The sequence below is a fragment of the Strix uralensis genome, chromosome Z (genome assembly GCF_047716275.1).
Source record: "Strix uralensis isolate ZFMK-TIS-50842 chromosome Z, bStrUra1, whole genome shotgun sequence".
Taxonomy (NCBI): Eukaryota; Metazoa; Chordata; class Aves; order Strigiformes; family Strigidae; genus Strix; species Strix uralensis.
In genome coordinates, this window is record NC_134012.1 from 48,758,375 (window position 1) to 48,777,601 (window position 19,227).

At 54.5% G+C, this 19,227-nt stretch overlaps 1 pseudogene; it reads left to right on the top strand.

Moving 5' to 3' along the window:
• Positions 1-17,983, top strand: part of LOC141938256 (hydrocephalus-inducing protein homolog) — a 141,128-nt pseudogene extending 123,145 nt beyond the window's left edge.
• The last annotated feature ends 1,244 nt before the right edge of the window (positions 17,984-19,227 follow it).

Sequence of the window (19,227 nt, forward strand, 5' to 3'; positions counted from 1 at the left end):
TGTCTCACCTGTGGGTGGGCTTGGACCCACTCTCAACGGATGGCACGGACATACCCATACTTGATTTGCGCCCAGGTCCCATCTCAGCTGCTCCTGGCTGGATGAGGTGGTGGAGCCTGCAGCAGAGTGGTCTCACCCAGACCAGCCAGCTGCTTACTGCAGCCCATGATGCTTGTTTTCCAGTTGCTGCCATCCACTGCTGCGGAGCTGGAAGGTGCTGTGGAGACTCAGAGCCTGGTGGGGATCAACAGACTGATGCAGTTTGTGGAGGCAGAGCCCGTCACCTTGGGAATGGAGGAGGTAAATGGGAATCCATCTTGTGCCGTGTTTCCAGTGTGGCAAGCAGTTATGTAGCCCCCCTCCCACTGGTGGCCCTCGATGCTGCTCGCAGAGTGGCCTCACGTCCCTCCAAGCCCATCGCACAGCGCTGCTGAAGCAACTGGTCACTGGAGAGGCCACGCAGGACATGTCGTAGGGTTGACCTGTGCAGCAGCTATGGAGGGCATTATTCATCTTGTTGCTAATCAAGTGGTCAACAGGAAATTTCTGCAGTAGCTTTTGCTGTAGCATCTTGAGAGAGCGCAGCATGCAAATCGGAGAGAGTGAAAAGCATCAGGAGTCAGATGAGCTGGGCTGGAGTCCTCCCTCCCCAGCTCTAAGGGCTTTCACCTCCGAATACTCTGTTTTTCTTAAGGCAGTAAAAGGTGCTTTTAAAGGCAAGTTCTGCAGTGAAGAGAATTTCTTGCTGCCAGGAGACAGCCCAAATTACTTTAATATGTAGTGTACTAATTAATGCGTTAATGAGTGAGTATGGGAGAAAATTTTTCCCGTGGCCCCTCCGCTGGTAAGTGGAATGGATACAGGATGAGATTAGGGTGATTTTGCCTGTGTTTGAGGAAGAGCCCCCTCCAGCCACGCCTGTACTTCGCTCCAAGCCATGGTTGCTCTTCTGCATCAGTTTCCATGCTCGACATCTTGATCTCTCCTCGCCTACCTCCAGGTTTTCGATGTCCTGCCGCTCTACGGTGTGCTGCAGCCAGGTGAGAGCCAGCGGGTCATGTTCACCTTCTTTGGCTACACAAATATCATCGCCCATGTCATGGTGCTGTGCAGGGTGGAGGGAGGCCCGACCTATGACATCGTGCTAAGTGGAGAGGCTTCGCTCATCAGCTACCTCCTAGACATCACAGAGATCGACTACAGGCTGCAAGTACCACACGCTTCTCTTGGCAGAGGTCCTTGTCGTGAAACCATCACCGGCGGGTTGCCACCCACCTAGGGCTAGGGCTCTCTCCCCTTCCCAACTACTTTGTTGGCTCTATGGCTTGGAAGTACAACCTTGGAGTGATATGTCCTGCATTCAAGCTGGTTTTTAAAGGCCATCTCCACCCCCCTCCAGCTGGGAATTCCTCCTCCTCAAGGTAACTAACAGCACCTCCTGGGGCAGGCAGGGTCTCAGTGGTGATCTCCAGAGGGACGTGCCCCAAGACATCCATCTGCTGATCCACTCCTAAAGCCTGAGGTCCAAGGAGGTGCTCTCTTTTGATGTTCTTGATTAATCAACAAAATAAACGAGGGAGGAAGTTAACTTGGGCTTCCCAGTCACTGTAGCTGGAGAGAATGTCCTAGAATAATCCCCACTTCTTTTTGGTTAAAAACCCCACAGATATTTCCAGCTGTTGCCCTGTCTCCCATTTTGCTGTCACTGCAGGTGCTTTTTCTTCTGCAATGTCTTGATGCCACCTCCTTTGTTCCAGCTGGGTGTGAGATGACACCATGAGGTGCAGAGAGCTTGTCTCCTCCTTGGTTTCCTTATGACTGATCTCTGTGGTTGGCATTGCCCCTCTGCATGCCGCCATCAGTATCTGTTCCTGTGTAGGGCTAAGGGGTGCCCTGTGGCGGTGGCTTCCCCAGGTTAACCTGGGAGACTCAAGTGCCCGTACCTCCTCTGCCTCTGCTTTTCTCCTGTGTTGAGTTCATTTGCTCGCATCCCAATGAAAGCAGAAGGAGGTTCCCAGTATCAGGCCTGTGCCTTCAGCTTCCCACTCCTCTGTCCTCTCTTCAGCTGTTTAACAAAGTCACCGAAGCAGAGGTCACCCTGCCGAACAGCGGGAAGATGGGATTCACCTACGTGGTGCTAAGGCCCAGCGCAGGCACCGCAGACAGCCCTCTGCCCGGCGTGCCCCTGGTCCTGCCCAGCACAGTGAGTACGGAGGTGGCGCGAGTGATTGACCCTGGCTCTGGGTCAGGCTGCCCAGCAGCGGGTTGTAGGGGAAAAAAACAAAATTAAAAAAAAAGAAAACAACCCACAAAAGCAGACAGGAGAGACAGGGCTGCAAGCAGCTGCTACTGGGAGGCAGGGAGGGTCAAGCAAGCGTGGTCCTCATCGCCCTTCACGGCCTTTGCCGGCGGGTGACCCTGCTGTCACACAGCAGCCACCGGCCGGAGGCACCAGTGCTTCGGTGGCTCTGGGGACCCCAACTGCTGAGTGCTCCAGCTGTGCGGGCACTGGAGCCACACTGTGCCGGCTCTCCTGAGAGTCACCTTTCCCAGGGTGTGTGATTGGACAGGGCTTACTCCTTGTCCCTGCCTGTAGCACACCCTGCCAGTCCCCTGCCAGCACTGAGCGGGACTTAAATGCTCTCACTTGGGCATGAAGCTGCTTTGCCAGAAATTGTAGCAGCCCCTGTACCGGTCCCCCACTCCCCCAGTTGGCTGCTTCGCAGCAGCTTTGTGGGGCAGTGAGGGGGCCAGACAGGAGCAGGGCTGGAACAGTGAGGAGAGGACTTTGCAGCATCTCACCATCCCAACTTCTCAGTCCTGTGTTGCTGTCTTTGGGCTGGAGCAGCATTCCTGTCTAGTCCCTTTTTGCAGTGGGAAGAAGAAGCCAAAGGCGTTCACATTTCCTCATGCCTGTCTCCTACAAGGGGTGACACACTGATGCCCTCTTCCTGCGAACTTCCAAAGACCCAGCTCTGCTCAGACCCGCGCAATCAGTTGCTGTGACAGCCCCATTGGCACTGGCAGCTTGGCAGGGCTGGCTTTTGCTGCAGCTGTGTTCTGCGCTGCACCAGGGGCTCAGGGGACCAAGTGGCAGGATCTGTCCCGCTCAGCAGCTTCTCCCTGCAGCATGAAGGGGAGTGGGGAGCCAAGGGTCCAGCCCAGTGTACAGAGGGTGAGCCGAGGAAAGCTGCGGCTGTGTCCCGTCACCCCAGGCTATGTTGCTGTCTGCTTGCATTTGCTCTCAGCCTGGCTGGCGGGAGCCTAGCCTGGGGCTCAGGCAGCTTTCTGGAAGCCTGGAGAGGAGGTGCCCTTCCTGGCAACACCTTCCCTAGATCTTGTCCTAGTCTCTGCTCCTGCCTTTCCAGAGATGCATGTTTGCAGGTCACCGTGAGTCTGGATAGGCTCACGCACCCCCGGTGTAACCGCACAGGCAGGAGGTGTTTGGTTGGGATCATTTATAAGGGGTCAGGCCCTTCAACACCAGCCTGGGAACCGCTGATGTGCTGTGGCAGGAGCTGCTGGCCATGCTGAGAGTGTGGGCACTTCCCTTATTTTGCATAGTGGCTGGTAAAAGAGCTTTTATTTCTTCAGCCTGGCTCTTGCTAGCAGAGGGTAAACACCGCTAGGGGCAGAGCTGTGCTCATGCTGAGCAAGGGGCGGTCTGTGGGTCTGTCCTGGGGGAGTGCATCCCTACGAGCCCTCTGAAGGACCTAGTGTAGGAGACTTCAGCTTCTGGGTACAAGAAAGCTAGAAGGCGATGTTGTCTGATACTTTCTTATATATGAGAACCTGCCTTCCCTTCTCGGCGTGTCTGTCATCTGAGCCATCCCTCCACCAAACCCTCTTTGGTTCATTCCCTCCCTCTTCTCCCACACCCTGCAGGGTTAAGTTGGACCTGGCCAGGAGCAAGTCCTGAAAGTCTATTACCTGCCAGGAGTGCCTGGAGCCTTCTGCAGGACTTTCCAGATCCAAGTGGGTCACCTACAACCAGAAGAAATCTCCCTGAAAGGAGAGGGGACCTTTCCCAGGATCTACTTGGACCTGTCCAGGAACATCAAAGGTGAGCACGGCCTGTCTGCTCCCCAGGAGGATCCCCTGTTTCTCCTCCATGTCAGATGCCCGTAGGGCAGCTCACACCTGCCTCCATGGAGCCTGGAGGTTTCAGGGCTGTCAGACCAACACTCAACCCCCCAGTTGCTTCCTGAGGCTCTGGCAGATGAGCCCGTGTGGGCTTTGCCCCAGGAACCATCCTGCAGAGCTTGCCAGCATGTGTCGGAGTCCTGGGAAGGTGGTGGCTGGACAGAAATGCTCGGGAAAGCTGAGCACACGCTGGCAGGGATTTTGGCAGGGTTGGATTTGCGTCACATTGCAGGGGATGAGATGCTCCTATGTGGGGAGGAAGATGGGTGGGAATGAACATCAGGGTTGGTAGAGGAAAAGCAGCATCTACTTTCCATACATTGCTTGAGGAGGGTGTTTCTGGGAGAGGCCAGAGTCGAGGAAGTGGGGCTTCCCAGCTTAAATGGGAATGGCGCTGTGCCATGCTTCTATTTGTGGATGTTTTCTTCCTTCAGGAAATGAAAAATATGAGAAGGTCCTCAAGGAGGTGATAGAAAAGATGGAAGACAGCCAGAGAGAGGAAGCAGTTGTTCTGGGGGAGGCTGTGGCCGCGGAGCCACCCCCAGATCCCTTGGATGCCATGGTGAGAATGGCTGCTGCCCCATTTGACACGTGCCTCCCTCCCCCGGTGTCATTTGGTCCCCTGCAGCCCGCAGCAGGCTTCCCGGTGCCCTGTTGGCACTTGGGACCTCCCTGCCCATGATCCTGCATCAGGACACCCAACCTGCCCATGATCCTGCATCAGCTCAGCATTGCCCCCAGGGCTGCCCCAGGGAGAGATCCTGAAGACCCTGCTCAAGTGATTGAATTTATGGTACTTTGGGATGGAGATGTAGGTCATCACTGGGGTATTTGCTGCTCACAACCCAAGCCCTGCCAGGTTTACAGAGCTTAATAGCAGCAGCCTGACTGTGCCCTGGGACTGTGCTGCCAGGACTGATCTCTAAGAGACAGCAGCTTTATCGTGGCTCCCTTTACAAGAGAGCTTTTGTCCGAGCTGCTTTGGCACTGGCTGGGGGCAAGCAAAGACTTGGAGCTCTGGAAGGTTCCCGGCTTGTCTGTCTGTTTGTCTGGCCAGATCAGCTTTTATAACAGTGACTGGGCAGGCGAAGATACTGGAGTTCATTGCCCTTGAGATGAGGCCCTGACTAAGAGAGCAGGAGGTGTCACAGACACTGAGCAGCAAGACAGAAGGACCCCATCACCCCTCTCAACACAAGCAGGGGGGAGCCTTGGGAAGGACCGTTGCTAACCAGCCACTGCCTTTCCTTCCCTCAGCTGGACCCTCGGCTGCAGATGCAGATGGAGCAGATGCTGATAGAGGAACACGCCCTGGAGCAGCAGAAAGCTCTCACCTCTGGTCCCCCAGAGGCCACTGCCTTTGACCAGCACGCTCATCAGAGGCTTCTCAAGTTAGTAGGGCCTCTTGTACCCTATCTTCTTGTGCCCCAAGGGTAACACCCATCAGTGCACCCCTGCTCCTGAGAGGTCCTTGTGTCTGCAGAGCTGGGGATAGTGGGGACTTCAGAAAGGGTCTGATCCTGGTAGCTTTGACATGCTCCCTGTGAGCAGCTGAGTGTCCTCACTTCCACAGAGCCACCCTGAGCTTTGGAGGTGCTCAGCTCCCCACAGGCTCTGGGTCCTGCTCTTAGGGCTGAGGGGGTCCAGTGCAGAGCATCAAGCCCTTCCAGAGAGCACCAACACCATCCCTGCTGACCAGCTCTGAAAGAGGCAACTCAAAGCTGGCATCTTTGTTCCAGCTAACAGACCACACTGAGCAAAAAGAGTAGGGAACTGCAGAGGTTGACACACCCTTGACAAACCCTAAATCAGGTGGCTTGGATGCTGGTGGGACTGCAGGACTTACCTCGGTAACTTCCCTCTGCTCCTTCATGAGGAGGCACAGGCATGGTAGGCTCCAGTTCGGGAAGATGCTCTGCAAAACTGATCACGTATGTGCTTTCCCAAGTGTGATTGCTCTGGAAAAGGACCCTGCCGTGAATCTTGTAGGTGTTGATTACTGCATTTGTCGGTGCTGCTTTGGGGACAGATCTGGTTGCAGAGCAGTGAAGATTTCCTGTGCAGGCGAATCTTATGACAAGGTCCTGAAGCCATTTCAGGCTGGGGCTGTACACCAGGCTTAGCAGTTTCATTGAGACCAGTGGAGGTCCACTGGACTTATCTACAGTGGCTTTCTATAGCAGAGGAGCTGTGACCAGTATTCGTTTTAAACTAGTTTTATTTTAAGGTCCCACTGGTAGGTGATAAAACCTAGGTCCTATGCTCCTCGTGACTTACCAAAGTCTTACTACCAGGTGGTCAGGCCTTGGGTTTCACGGGCTTGAGTTGAGTTTTTACAGCAGCGAATCCAGAAATATTCACTTTATTTGCATCTTCCATGCTCTTGGAAATGTAGCCAGGCTGTGGTTTAAGGACTGTCCTTACTCCTCCTTTCAGAGTTGAGCTGCCCGAGTACCTCCTGGACTTTGGGTACGTGATTCTCGGTAACACCCCCACGCACGTCGTGAGGATCACCAACACCGGGCAGTTCCCTGTGTCCTTCCACACTGATAGACGGGTCCTGCGTGACGCAGGTAACCGGTGCTGGAGATACTTCACGTGGGCTTGAAGGAGCTGTCTCTGACAGATTAGCTTAAGCCACTAGACATGGGGAGTTTTTTTGAGTGCTTGTGTGTATAACTTTTTCCTCCTTGGGACCCTCTGCCTGGTGCTTTAGAGCCTGAGTTCTCCTGGCCAGCAGTGCTCAGAGACCCGGCCTGCCTGTGCCTGCCCTAACACTTCCCTGCAGGGGCTGGATGGGCTGATCACCTTGGTCACCTCTCAGCATCTTCTGCTCTTGGCTACCATGAGCATCATCTGATGGGCACTCCATGGGCTTGTGTTGCAAACAGATGGACGTTTTGTGGTTTGGAAGTGCTTTGTTTAAAGTTCATAATGCCATAGCACTTCTGTTCAGCCTTTATTGAGAAGACAGCCTGTGAGGCCCTCTGTTGTATCAAAATAGGCTTTCTAAACAGGCCTTGACATAAGGCTGCAGTACCAGCAAACGGTGACTCGCCATGTCTGAAGGGTGATCAGGTGCCTCCTCTAAATTGTTTTTCAGGGAGTACCATGGCATGGGGGAATCTTAGTTGGAAATTCTCCTTTGGAGAGGTCTGTGCATCCTTCCCTGGGGTGCCTAGTGAAGGAATGGTTGGAGCTCCTCAACTGAGATGTTTCCTTTTTACCATGTGGGTCTTGGATTCTGGCTGTGAAAGCCCTTTCTCCTTGTATGGTGACAAGGGAGAAGGAGTGGCAATCTTCTCCACAGGTACAAAGGGGTCCTTCACAGAGCTGCCAGCCAGGACATATGGCCTTAACGTGCTTGTGACACATTCATGTCTATTGTGCATCTCAGCTGCTTTATTTTCATCTGTTCAAGGTTTCAGTGTGGATCTGGACCACGTGAAGCACCTGCTCTGCTGCGAGACCAAGGTGTTTGAAGTGCGCTTCGACCCACAGAGCGCCAACCTGCCACTGGGAGAGGTGGACGTGCTCCTGCCCATCAAGGTACCTACGGCGTGCTTCCTCACCCCGCTGTGCCCGTGCACCTCTCGGGGCAGGTGGAGAGTCGGTGACAGCAACAGATGTCACTGGGGCTCTCAGCTGGACACTCGGTCCTTCCCTAGGTAGCAGGAGGCCCCACGTTCCATGTCCACCTCCATGCCAGCGTGGCTGTGCCATCCCTCTGCGTCTCCAGGGACAGACTGGAGTTCTCCACTCTCCAGTGTGGGCAGTGCCAGGAAGAAACTGTCCAGCTCCACAGTCAGCTCCAGGTCCCCTGTAACTGGGTCATCACTATAAATGAGCCTGTTAAGAAGGTAAAGCACAGACAATGTGTAACATGTAACTTCTCGGTTGGGCTTTCTTTGCCTCTCTTGCCCTTTCTGCCCCTGTGGCTGCGTGAGCACTTGGGCCACAGCTCATCTGAGGAAGCTTTGGAGGGTACAGAGCAAGGCTGGCTCACCTGGACCTGTGCATTAGCTGGTGCTTCACTTCTCTGCCACCTTCCCCCGTTCCTCCTCTTCTGAGGATGGTGCCTCCCCATCTGCCTGCCCTGCCTGTTTTCCCTCCAGTTCTAGGCCACAGGTGGCCTCGGCTGGTTTGGCTGTGGGTGCCCTCAGCACCATGACGGTGTCTCAGAGCACTGGAGGAACCGAGGGTCTGTCCTCGCAGACCAAGGAGACCTCACACAATTGTTTTTTTGTTCTCAGATGGACAGACATTGGCCAGCGAGGATGTGTCGGAAGGTGCCCCAGAAGTTGAAGGCCCAGCCCTGTGTCTTCAAGGCGCTGCCCTCGGCTGGATCCCTCGCTCCAGGACAGCGATGCAACGTGCGAGTCAGGTTGTCACCCACAGAAGAGGTGAGATCAGCAAGTGTCACCCCCAAGAGGTCTGGCAGGGCAGTGTGGTAACGAGAGCCCAGCACAGGGAAGAGGAGACGGCGTCTGCCTCCACAGAGAGCTTTCTGCAAGCACCGTACCCACTGTGCCTCAGTTCCCCCTGCAGCACACTCTTCTGAGAGGGGCTTTGAAATCCCCCTGGGGAGCTTGCTCAGCATCAGGGCACGGTGAGGTGGCTGCCTCTCGGCGCATGGGGGGAAATCTGCCTGTTTGCCCTCGTCTCCCCCTTCCACAGGCCTGTTTAAGGCTGCAACGCCCTGGTGCAGAGCAGCTGGTGCGCTTGCAGGGGATAACCCTGGAAGGGCCAATCTAGGCAAGTCCTGCTGCTGGTACCAGCAGACAAAACAGCCACCAGGCACCTTCCTGGGCACGGCAGGACAGTCGTCTGCAGTGGTGTGCTGCCAGCAGTCCCTGTGGCTCTGGCCCAGCCTGCCTGCACGTTCCCAGGCAGTCTGGGAGTCAGGTGAAATGATGGGGCATTCCCAAAAGCAGTTTGCCTGTGGCCACTGTGACTTGGAAACTGGCAGTGGGTAACAGGATGGACACAAGTGCTTCCGTGCCTGGGAACAGTCCCAGGGATGTTTTAATTGCTGTAGAGGTGTAACCATCTTGTGTCTGGCTTTGACCAGAGCCAATCACTGAGCAGAGAAGACGACCCTTATTTCTAGCCAGTGAGAGCTCATCTGCCTCATTCATAGAGCTGATGTTTGCCTGATGCAGCAGTGCCAGGACTGTGTCTGGGCAACATAACCCTGAGGACCTTTCTCATGAGCATCACACTCCCTCGTGACTAGGTGAAAACATCTGACAGTGCATTTTAGATTCGTCTGACACCCAAATATCCAGTTACACTTCACACCAGGATTCATCCCAGTTACTCAGAGCCAGCATGCAGATGCTGTAGCCCCTGCTGGAAGTAAATATCTGTTTTCTATTCCCCTTAGAGGTACTGGTGACACCCCTGCCTTGGGGCAAGAGTTGAATTTGAGGCCCTGTCACCTGGGACTTCATGGAGGAGCTTTCTGTGCTTCTCTCTTTTCAGAAGTCCTATAGAAGTGAGCTGAAGATTAACATTTGCCAGAGCAGCCAGCACCTCCAGCTGCAAGTCTTGGGGTGTGGGCTGGAGCCACAGCTGGAGTTCAGCCCCCCAGTGCTTGAGCTGGGACCGTTGCTGCCGTACAGCTGTGGAGCAGAGGGGACAGTGGTGGTGAAGAACCCATGCGAGTTCCCCATCGAGTTTTACTCGCTGGAGTTCGACCAGCAGTACCTTGCTGAGGAGCAGGTGAGAGGGAAGGTCTGGTCCCCATGTGCACGCTCCCGTAGTTTCACAGTGCTCCAGCATTCCCGGGTTCGTGCCAGGGAGATGGAGACAGTCCCCAGGGCAAAGTCTGGTGGCATTTCAGGGTTAGCCAGCTCTGCTGGCAGACTGTGGAGGGGCTTGGATAGTCCGTGTTGTTAGAAACACGTCCTGCATATGGCTTCTCTTCCCTACATGCACAGATCCTGCAGACGCTTAAAGACTACGATTGCCACAACACCTTATTGCTGCCTCTGCGTGCCCCGGGTGAGAAGCTGCCCCCTGAGGTGCTGGAGTACTATCAGGACCAGAAGAGGCTGCAGGATGAGCAGACAAAGTCCAAGACTGGGGAACCAGCAGGCCAGGACAACGGTGAGGGTTTGGCATTGGCTGTCCTGAGTGTGGACACAGCGGGGAGTCCAGCCCGCACGCCCCAAGCTCTACATGAGAAGCCCAGGCTTTTAGCAGCCACCCATTCCCCAGCTTGGTGGAGGAATTCCAGCATGAAGGTCTGTGGCTTGTAACACGCATCCCCTACCAGCCCTGAGTGCAGCCAAAGCAAGCTCATATCTGCCTACCATGGACCGGGGAAATAATCATGTTGTCCTCTTGTGTCCCCTAACCACAAAAAATAGGATTGGATGAGTTCTTCAGCCAGCAGGGCCAGGTCTAATATCACCAGCTATCTTATATTTGTTCCTTCCCAGCACCAAAAGCACAAACTCAAAATCCCCCCGAGGGCAGAGACAGCCTGGACAGACTTCTCCTTGGGAAACTTTCCATCTTTTGCACGTGGCCGTGCAAAGTGGCAAATGTCAAAGAACAGATTGCCTGGCCATGTCCACCCTCTTCTTCCCTCCCTGTGGCCTTCCTCCTCAGCAAACTTTGAAGATGTCCAGTCTCTGTCAGATCAAGGAAGAAAGTCCTCTGCTGGGATCATTCACACTGTCTCATCCCAGAGCTCATTCATTTTCCCCTCCGTGTTTGATGAAAGCCAGTCCAACAAGTGGACTCTAAATCTGAATGCGGAGGAGGAGGAAGGTGTTGAGAAAAGACAGGGGATGGGTAATGTTGCAGGCAGGGCAGGGACAAGTGAGAGGCCAGAGAGGTTCTCCCCAGTTTTGCCAAATGAGCACCTTTTCCCCCAGGAGCTGCTGGGATCAGGATGATGCTGTTCCCTTTCCTAGGCAGGGCAGCGCGCTCTCTGTCCTGCGTGACACTGCAAGCGAGATGGCTTTTGGTGACCTCCTAAGGGCAAAGGTGGGAGCTCTTTGCAAATGCTGTTATGGTGAATTCAGAGCCCAGCTACATCTCCTGGTATAATATTCCTAAAGCATCCAGCTTTTGGATAATGGTTTGATCCACAAATGGAGCCTCTCCCTTGGGACGGTGTAAAATGCCTGGTTCTGTCTGTCCCCCCTTTACTCAGCAGGACCTGGGACCAAACTCCCATGAGGACCATGTTGACAGGGCACGGGAGATTTGGCCCAGTCCTTTTAGGTATTGCCAAATGCTTGCTCTTTCCTCTTTCTGCCACCCCATTTCCTATACTCTGAACAGGCACCTTGACCACCATCTAGGGCAGACCCTGATCTGCACAAGCCTAAAGGAGGGGCATGGTGAGACCTCGGTGTGGTGTTGGTTTCAGCAGAGTCTTCTCTCCCAGGATCTGAGGGGATGGGGAGGATGATCAGGATCATAGGTAGGCAGGAGGCTGACTTTTCTATCTGGTTCTGCACAGCAGAGCATCGGCAGAGCATCACCAGCAGCAAGGCAGCCGCGGGAGAACTGACTGACAGCCCTGTCTATAGGGCCATCGCCCGCCACTTTGGCATCGATATCTCTGCAGAGGGGCGCACGCGAGGGATCGTCGTCATCATCCATGGGGCACCCCTGACAGGTAGGTGAGCCGCAGCCCGTGTCTGCAAGGAGTGGGGAAGCAGGAGAGACACATCCTGGTGGGTTGTGGTGCTTGGTTGACCAGTTGAAGCGAAGCGAGGTAAGCCACAGCTCTGCTGGTACATGAAATGGTCCCAGGCCTTCACCAGCTGGGGCAAGTGCTGTGGCTCACCCTGTGTCCACACAGCTAGGCTATCGTTCCCCCACACAGGGTGACCACATCACCATTGCTTCGTGGGAGCACAGTGCCTAGTGCCCATGTTGCCTCATGGGAGCAGTCCCTCGCCCACGCTGACCCCCAGACCGTGCCCAGACGCTGCCTGAGGCAGCGCTGGCCAGCACAGGCTGGTGAACGCTCTGAGTGGTGGCGGGACAGGGCTCGAAACAATGTTCTGGCCCAGGGTTGAGGTCACCACGAGGGACAAAGTGCTCAGCTGGATGTGAGGTGGAGGTGATCCTCCTGGCTCTAGAGGAGAATGCTTCTAGCCATGCTCAACTACCTCCGTCATGGTCTCCCCTAAAGGGGCACTTGATTTCCGACTGTCCTTGAAACTTTGAAATCCTGTCTGGGGACTTTCTAGAGCCTGTCCTGAAAATGCTTCACATGCAAGTGTCACCGAGCACTCTTCCTCTCTCTCAAGGAAAGACAGCAGCAGCGGTTGCCCTGTCCAAATATTATGGCGCTGCCTGCTTGTCCATCGACACCGTGGTGAGAGAAACCATCTCGGACAGGAGCAGCTCAGCAGGGCTGTGCGCCCGGGAGCTGTGCATCGGGGCTGCCATCGAGCAGAGCTGCAAGGAGGCAGAGGGTGCCGGTAAGGAGAAACACTGGACCTAGAGCAGCGCTTCAGAAACCCACCATGACCATCCACTTCTGCTTGCTCCAGAGAGGAAGTCTGACAGCCCTTGGGTCTCCTAGGGAACATGGGTGCAGCATGTAGAAATGCAAAGCCATTTCATAAAGCATCTCGTGTTATTAAAAAAAATAATCTCTGTTTTAAGGGCTCAGACAGGGGCACTTTTACTGCCTCTGGGCTTCTCAGCACATACTCCTTTTCCTAGGAGTGGTGAAGCACACCTGTATTTTTCTCAGGGGTTTTTTATATTTCCTCAAAGCTGAATCCAGCTGGCTCCTCGTGGCCATCAGGCAGAACTGCTGCCCACTTTAACAACAAAGAAGCCCTCTGAAGCTGCTCATTAAGCACTAGACAACTGACTTTGAGTGTGGCTTCAGAAACATGAGAGGAAGGGAAGAATAACCTCCCAGACTTTCAGATGAGACATGCTGCAGATGAGCTCTTTTCTCCAGAGGTTTTCCTATACACACTGTCAGGTCACACAGCTCGTGCATGTGGTGCTGTTCTCCACCTGAGACCAGAGACTTTTAGAAAATCTGGTTGGGCAGTTGGTGCCCCGCGCTCTGCAGGGTGAGGCCAGACCCTGGTTCTGGTGGGGGAAGTTTTGCATTGCTCCGCTTTGAACCTGGTTGGGTTGGGAGCTGGTGGAAGGAAGAAGGGTCTGGGCCTCAGGTGGGGTTATCCCATGCGGAGGATTTAGCTCCAGTGGAGATGGGGGATGCAACTGGGGCAGGGCTGCATGTTACCATCTCCATGTGAGAATGCAGGATGGTTGCAAGGTACACAAATGATGCTCCTGGAGGGTGGAGCCTTGGCTTGATCCATAGGGGAGCTAGTGTGCAGTGTCACCTGAGTGCACATTTGTGAGGAGGGACGCGGAGCTGTGCCTTAAAAACTCTCTGGCTTTAAAATCCAGTATCAGATGGTGTGCTTTACCATGCTAATAAGAGAAGCAGGGCAGGAGCTGCTTCTGGAGATCGGTGCTGCTAGTGCCCAGCAGGCTGGGGAACAATGGCCGTGTCCCTGCCAGGGCGCAGGGCTGTGCCCGTTGGGGTGGAAGGTGCCTGCTTGCTCCCCACTGAGCGTCTGTCCCCTCCACAGGTCACAACGCAGATGCGTCCCTCAGCCTGCAGTTCGGCACCAGGGCCAAGCGCAGCCTAGACATGAGACGGTCCAGCTCTGTGGACAAACTCAGCCTGCGGTCCGTCAGGTCCTGAGGCCAGGTGAGCGCTGCGGCGGGCAAGAAGAAGACAGATGGCCCCACACCCCAATCCCAGAAACAGCATCTGATGGATCTGACAGACTCCCAGGTGAAGCACGATCTGCACTGGTTAATGCCTGGGACCTTTCTGTTGCCTCTGAGAAGTGAAGGGGCCGCTTCCAGTGGAGGCTCTGTGTCACCCAGAGCCTGGTGCGGGGGTCTATAGTGCAGAGAGCCAGCTGGGCAGGCTGGGCGTGGCTCGGGGTGGGAATGAAACCCTGTGCTCTGGCAGAAAAACTCTACGGCATCTTAACAGATTGTTGGCAAAGTGCAGTCCTGGCTAACGTGACTGCAGCAGTGGGCAAAGCTGCCGGGTGCTGCGCTGGGGGCTTGCGAGCTTGGGTCTCTGCTGGCCACGGATGCACCCTCCAGCATGGTCCCCTGGAGCTGCTGGCCTGCAGTTTTGTTCTAGTCTCCTGCTAGTGAGAAACCCCAGCTCCAAGCCCAGCAGTTGGAATTGTTTGGGGGTTTCCAAAGTGGTTGATTTTTCTTGTGGTGTTCAACATTGCAGGGCTCATCAAGTTCTCACCTCTCTCCCCTTCCCTGCGTTCCTGCGCAGCGATGGCTGAGCATCAGTGGCAGCACATCAGGAGAGCTGGGCTTTAGGAGCTGCGTGCTGCCCGAGGACCTGCTGGTGGTCATCCTCTCTGAAAGGCTGCATGTACGTGGGGTGGGGGCAAATGGTACGGTCTTGCTACAGAGAGACAGGCAGCGAGGTACAATTCAGAGAGGAGGAGGGATGTGCCTGCTCTTGGAGGAGTCCTGGGCTGCGTGCAGGGATCCGTGGGTGAAGCTGCAGATGCCATAAGTTGGCAGAGCGTGGGGAAAGATCAGAGCTTGTCTGAGCTGCTGCACTTGGAACTGTGATGGCTGGTGATCTTTGACATCAGGCTTTAGTGACTAGCTGAGAGCCCAATGCGTGCAACAGCTGACTTTCTCTTCCTTTTCGACTTTATCTGCAGCTGAGTGACTGCTACCAGGGAGTGGTGTTTGATGGCCTGGAGACCCCCTTTGCACGCGACACGGCGTCTGCTCTCCTCTGCCTGATCAAAGCTGTCAGAAATCGGCCTTACATCTATTTTGTGAACCTGTTCCAGGATTATGCTTCTTTGAAAGCCAGGGAGATGGCCGCAAAAGAGCAGGAAGGTGAGACTCTTCGTCTCCGTAACTCTGAAATCTTCTCTCTCAAGCCCTCAGCCTTACCCGTGTGTATCTGGGTTACCAGCAGAACTTGCAAGAGATGTTTTTATTAATCCTTCCACCTTCTGCCTCGGTGTAGCCAGCACTCAGCTCACAGCTGCTTAAAATTCAACAATGCTGAGGCTGACCTCAGTCTCTAACATTAAAGCCTGGGCACAAATGCAAGCTGTTGTGGCTCAATAACTAATCACTGGCCAGCTGTCCACAGTGCTGGTGCATGTGAGCCAGGCAAGGCATGGGAACTCACTGGCCAGCGATAGTTTGGGGGCTTATCTGAATTCTGAAGCAGGGATGTGAGCTTGCCAGTATCTCCTGGCAGGATGATAGGCTGGGTCAGGACAGAGTTGTGAATCCTGGCAGCTCACCCAGAGCAGCAAGCTCTGCTTGCAGGCACTGGTGGTTTCTCCTTGGTCTGTGCTGAAGGACAGGAGTGGGAGGAAGCTGCCAGGAGGGAGAAAGCACGTCTCTGGGAGATGGAAGAGGACGAGTATGATGCCCTCACCAAGGAGGAGAAAATTCAGTTTGATAACAGTATACTGCAAGTCCAGCGTGAGAGGAAGAAAAGGTCTGTAAGCCTTCAATGGGTGCCTCCCCAGGATAGTGTCCCCAAAGGGTTTCCCTGCTCCGGAGACCTTGGTTGTGCTCAGAGGGGTTACCAAGGCCAAAAGCGTTAATTGCCAGCAGCACAAGGATTGCCAGTTCCACCTCCCTGGTTCCCAGCAGAGGAGGGACCTTCCTCCGGTGAGATGAGAACATCTTCTCTCCGTTTTAGTGGTGAGCCCTTCGGCTTTGACACTGGCTGCAGGGAGCTGGGCTCTGTGCTTCCCTTGCCACAGTGCTTACAAGTGTCTCTAAGTTAATTATGTTCGTTCTCATCTTCATCGCCCTTCTTCTCCAAACCAGAGGGGTTGTGGTGTGGGTTGGTGTGAGGTGCAGCTGTGCTGGCTTGGTTTGGATCCCGGTCCTGCTGTAGGTGAGGGAGGCCCTTGCACTGCTGAGCTCCCAGGGTTTTCCTTACTGAGTGACACCAGCCACAAAAGCTGGTGTCTCTTAGGCTCACCTTCAGCTGCAGCAGCAGGTGAGCCTGGGAGAAGCTCTGATCCAGCAAAGCAGCCCTGTTCAAGAGGATACACAGGATAAGCTTAAGCCCCTATTAACCTGTGGTGGTTTGACCTTGGCTAAATGCCAGGTTCCCACCAAGTCGCTCTATCACTTCCCCCCCTTCCCCTTTTTTTTCAACAGGGCAAAGAGGGGAAAGAAAATAACCAACCCTTGTGGGTAAAACAAAAGCAGTTTTAATATAAGCAAAGCAAAGGTCCGCGCGTGGAAACAAAAAAAAAAAAGAAAAAACCAACAGATTTATTCACTTCTTCCCATTAACAGGCGATGTCGGGCCTTCTCAGGAAGCAGGGCTCCAATACGCGTAGTGGTTGCCTCGGAGGACCAAGGGTGACCCACCCCCTTCCTCCTTTCTCCCAGCTTTATGACTGAGCAGACTGAGCAGACGTCATATGGTCTGGAATATCCCTTTGGTCAGTTCGGGTCAGCTGTCCTGGTTGTGTCCCCTCCCAAGATCTTGCCCACCCCGTCCCACTGTGGGGCAGGGGGGAAAATGTCGGAAAGAGCCTTGGTGCTGTGTAAGCACTACTCAGCAGTAGCCACAACACCAGTGTGCTATCAACACCCTGCCAGCTCCCAACATGAAACACAGCACCATGAGGGCTGCTACAGGGGAACCAATCCTGGCTCAGCCAGACCCGGTACATAACCCCTGCCTGAAACTTGGGGAGGGACTTGCTTAAAGCGAGCCTGTGTTTCAGCACTTCTTTCAACCCCAGCTGAAGTTTGTTTCCCTGGGAGGAGATCACTAGGGCTGCTTCAAACTGTGATTTCCAGGACAGGCAGCACAAGTTTCCCATGGTCCCAGCTGGGCTCCAGCAGGAAACCTGGTTGTTTGGAGCCTGTTTTGCAGGAGGGCAGTTACTGCAGCCTTTGCTTTCTGATTGATATGGCTAGTCTCGCTAAGGAGCAGGCTGTGCCCAGGGAGAAGGGCTAGATAAGCCAAGTATTGGTGCAGGGATAAGCAGGTGTTAGTGATTTGTGAGCTGGTTTAGTGATTTGTGAGCTGGATATTGAGAGCTTCAGGCTCCAGTGTGGAGCAATGGTGGATCAGTCTTTGGCAGCATGCTGGAGGTGTCCAGGTGGACCTTATTGGAGAAGTAGTGCAATTTAGACCTTGTGACAGCAAAGCCTAGATTTGGCTGGCCCTGGAGGTCCCCTCCCACTTCCCTCACTTTGGATGTCCCAGCCTCCCCAGGTTGAGGGAAGTCCACAGAGCTGGTCTAACAGTTGTGCCTGGCCTTAGGGTCAGTGAATGAAGTGTGGGACCAGCTAGGATTGCAGCGAGCCCCGATTTCTGGCGGTGACTCTCGGGGATGTTTTCTGTTTGTCTTGCTGAAGGAAGATGGAGTGGCTGGCTCGAGAGCTTGAGGAAAAGCACCGGTGGGAGCTCGAACGCTTGAGGGAGGAAGAATTGCTGAAGAAGTTGTCTAAGTGGGCCAAGAGAAAGCTTGGAAAAGACAAAGAAAATGCTTCAAGGAAGAAAAGCGAGCCTGGAGTCAGGCAGGTGGGTGGTTGTGTTTATAGAGAAGAGTGAAAGCCCTGGGGACCCACCTGCTGAGCCGTACCATTCCTGGCGAAGCCAGCAGCCACCCGCAGTGCTGGGGGTGAGTACCTGGCCATCAGCAACACACGGGGCTGTGCTGGGAAACAGCAGCCAGTGTTTGATCGTGCTGCTGCTTCACCAGGGGTATTTTCGCATGGGTTTGTTGGGTAGAGCTGTTCTTCTAGGGTCGTGCTGCCTTTGAGTCGTGGCTTCACGTAACTCCAAGCCCTAGATAGTTTTAGTTCAGCATTTCTCCCCGTTCTGCATGTGACTTACACCTCTGAGCCATGACCCGCCTGGGATGTGGTGTCTTTTGCTACCTGTCTGGCAGGAGATACCACCAGGCCCTTTAGGTATTCATTAGCAGCCAGACTTCCCAAAGTGTCAGCCAGACACAGGGATGGATGCTCAGCACACCAGAAACGTGCCCGGAGGACTGCACAGGAGTAAGGAGGTGTCTTAAGTTCCCTGTTTGGGTTGGGGAAGCTGTTCTGTTTCTCAGCTGGTTTGCAGGACTCCTCATCAGTCTGGCACTGGGGAGTTTAGTTTCAGTTGAGCTCAGCTGGGTACCAGCTGTGTTCTGAATTGGGATTTGTAGAGCACCTAGCACAGGTCTCAGATGAGGTGTGGGGTGCTATTGCAAAGATTGCCGCTGTCCTACAGCATTTGAGTTGGTGCTTTGAAATGCTCACAGCTTTTTCCTGCTCCTCCTGCCCAGAATACGAATGCATCCACTAGCAACACCAGCGCATCCACCGGCAACCTGTCCAATGTCACCGAGGGGGGAGAGAAGGGATCTGCAAAGGAGCACCCAGACTCTCTTGCAAGTAACAAGGAAGATAAGCAAAAGCAGAGCAAGGCTACCCCGACAGAGGCCTGCCCAGTGGAGGTTGTGCAACCTGCAGACCCAGAACAGGGGGAAACCAAAACTGAGGCGCAGAGTGACAGCGAGAAGAACTTGGCCCTGAGGTTTAAGATTTACGAGGCATCACAGAAGGATGTCACACACATTTTGTCATCCTGGGACAGGGCTCAGGGTATCCTGCTGTCCCCTCTGAACCAAGAGGTGATGCAGCACCAAGTACAAGGCCAGCACCAGCATTTATCCAGGCGGAGGAGCCGAAAGGACAGAGAGAAGGAGCATCTAGAAAAACTGAAGGCTCTTGAGGACTCCAAGTTATCTGGGCTGGAAGGGGAAGGTGCAGAAGGGTCAGCCAGGGGCCAGGACGTCGGGGTGCCCTGCTTGGACATCCAGGTGCTGAGCTCTGCAGATGTGACTAGGGCGATCCTGGAGAGTGGCAAGCTGCCAGCAGCAGAGCAGGTAAAGCCCTTGTGAGGCTCAGATGCTGAGCCTGCCGTGGTCTGGGCCCTGGTGCATTGTGTCCAACCAGGTGACAACAGCACAGAGCCTTGTCCAGGACACTGATGATGTTCCACGATGGCTTCACAGCAGCCACATGGCT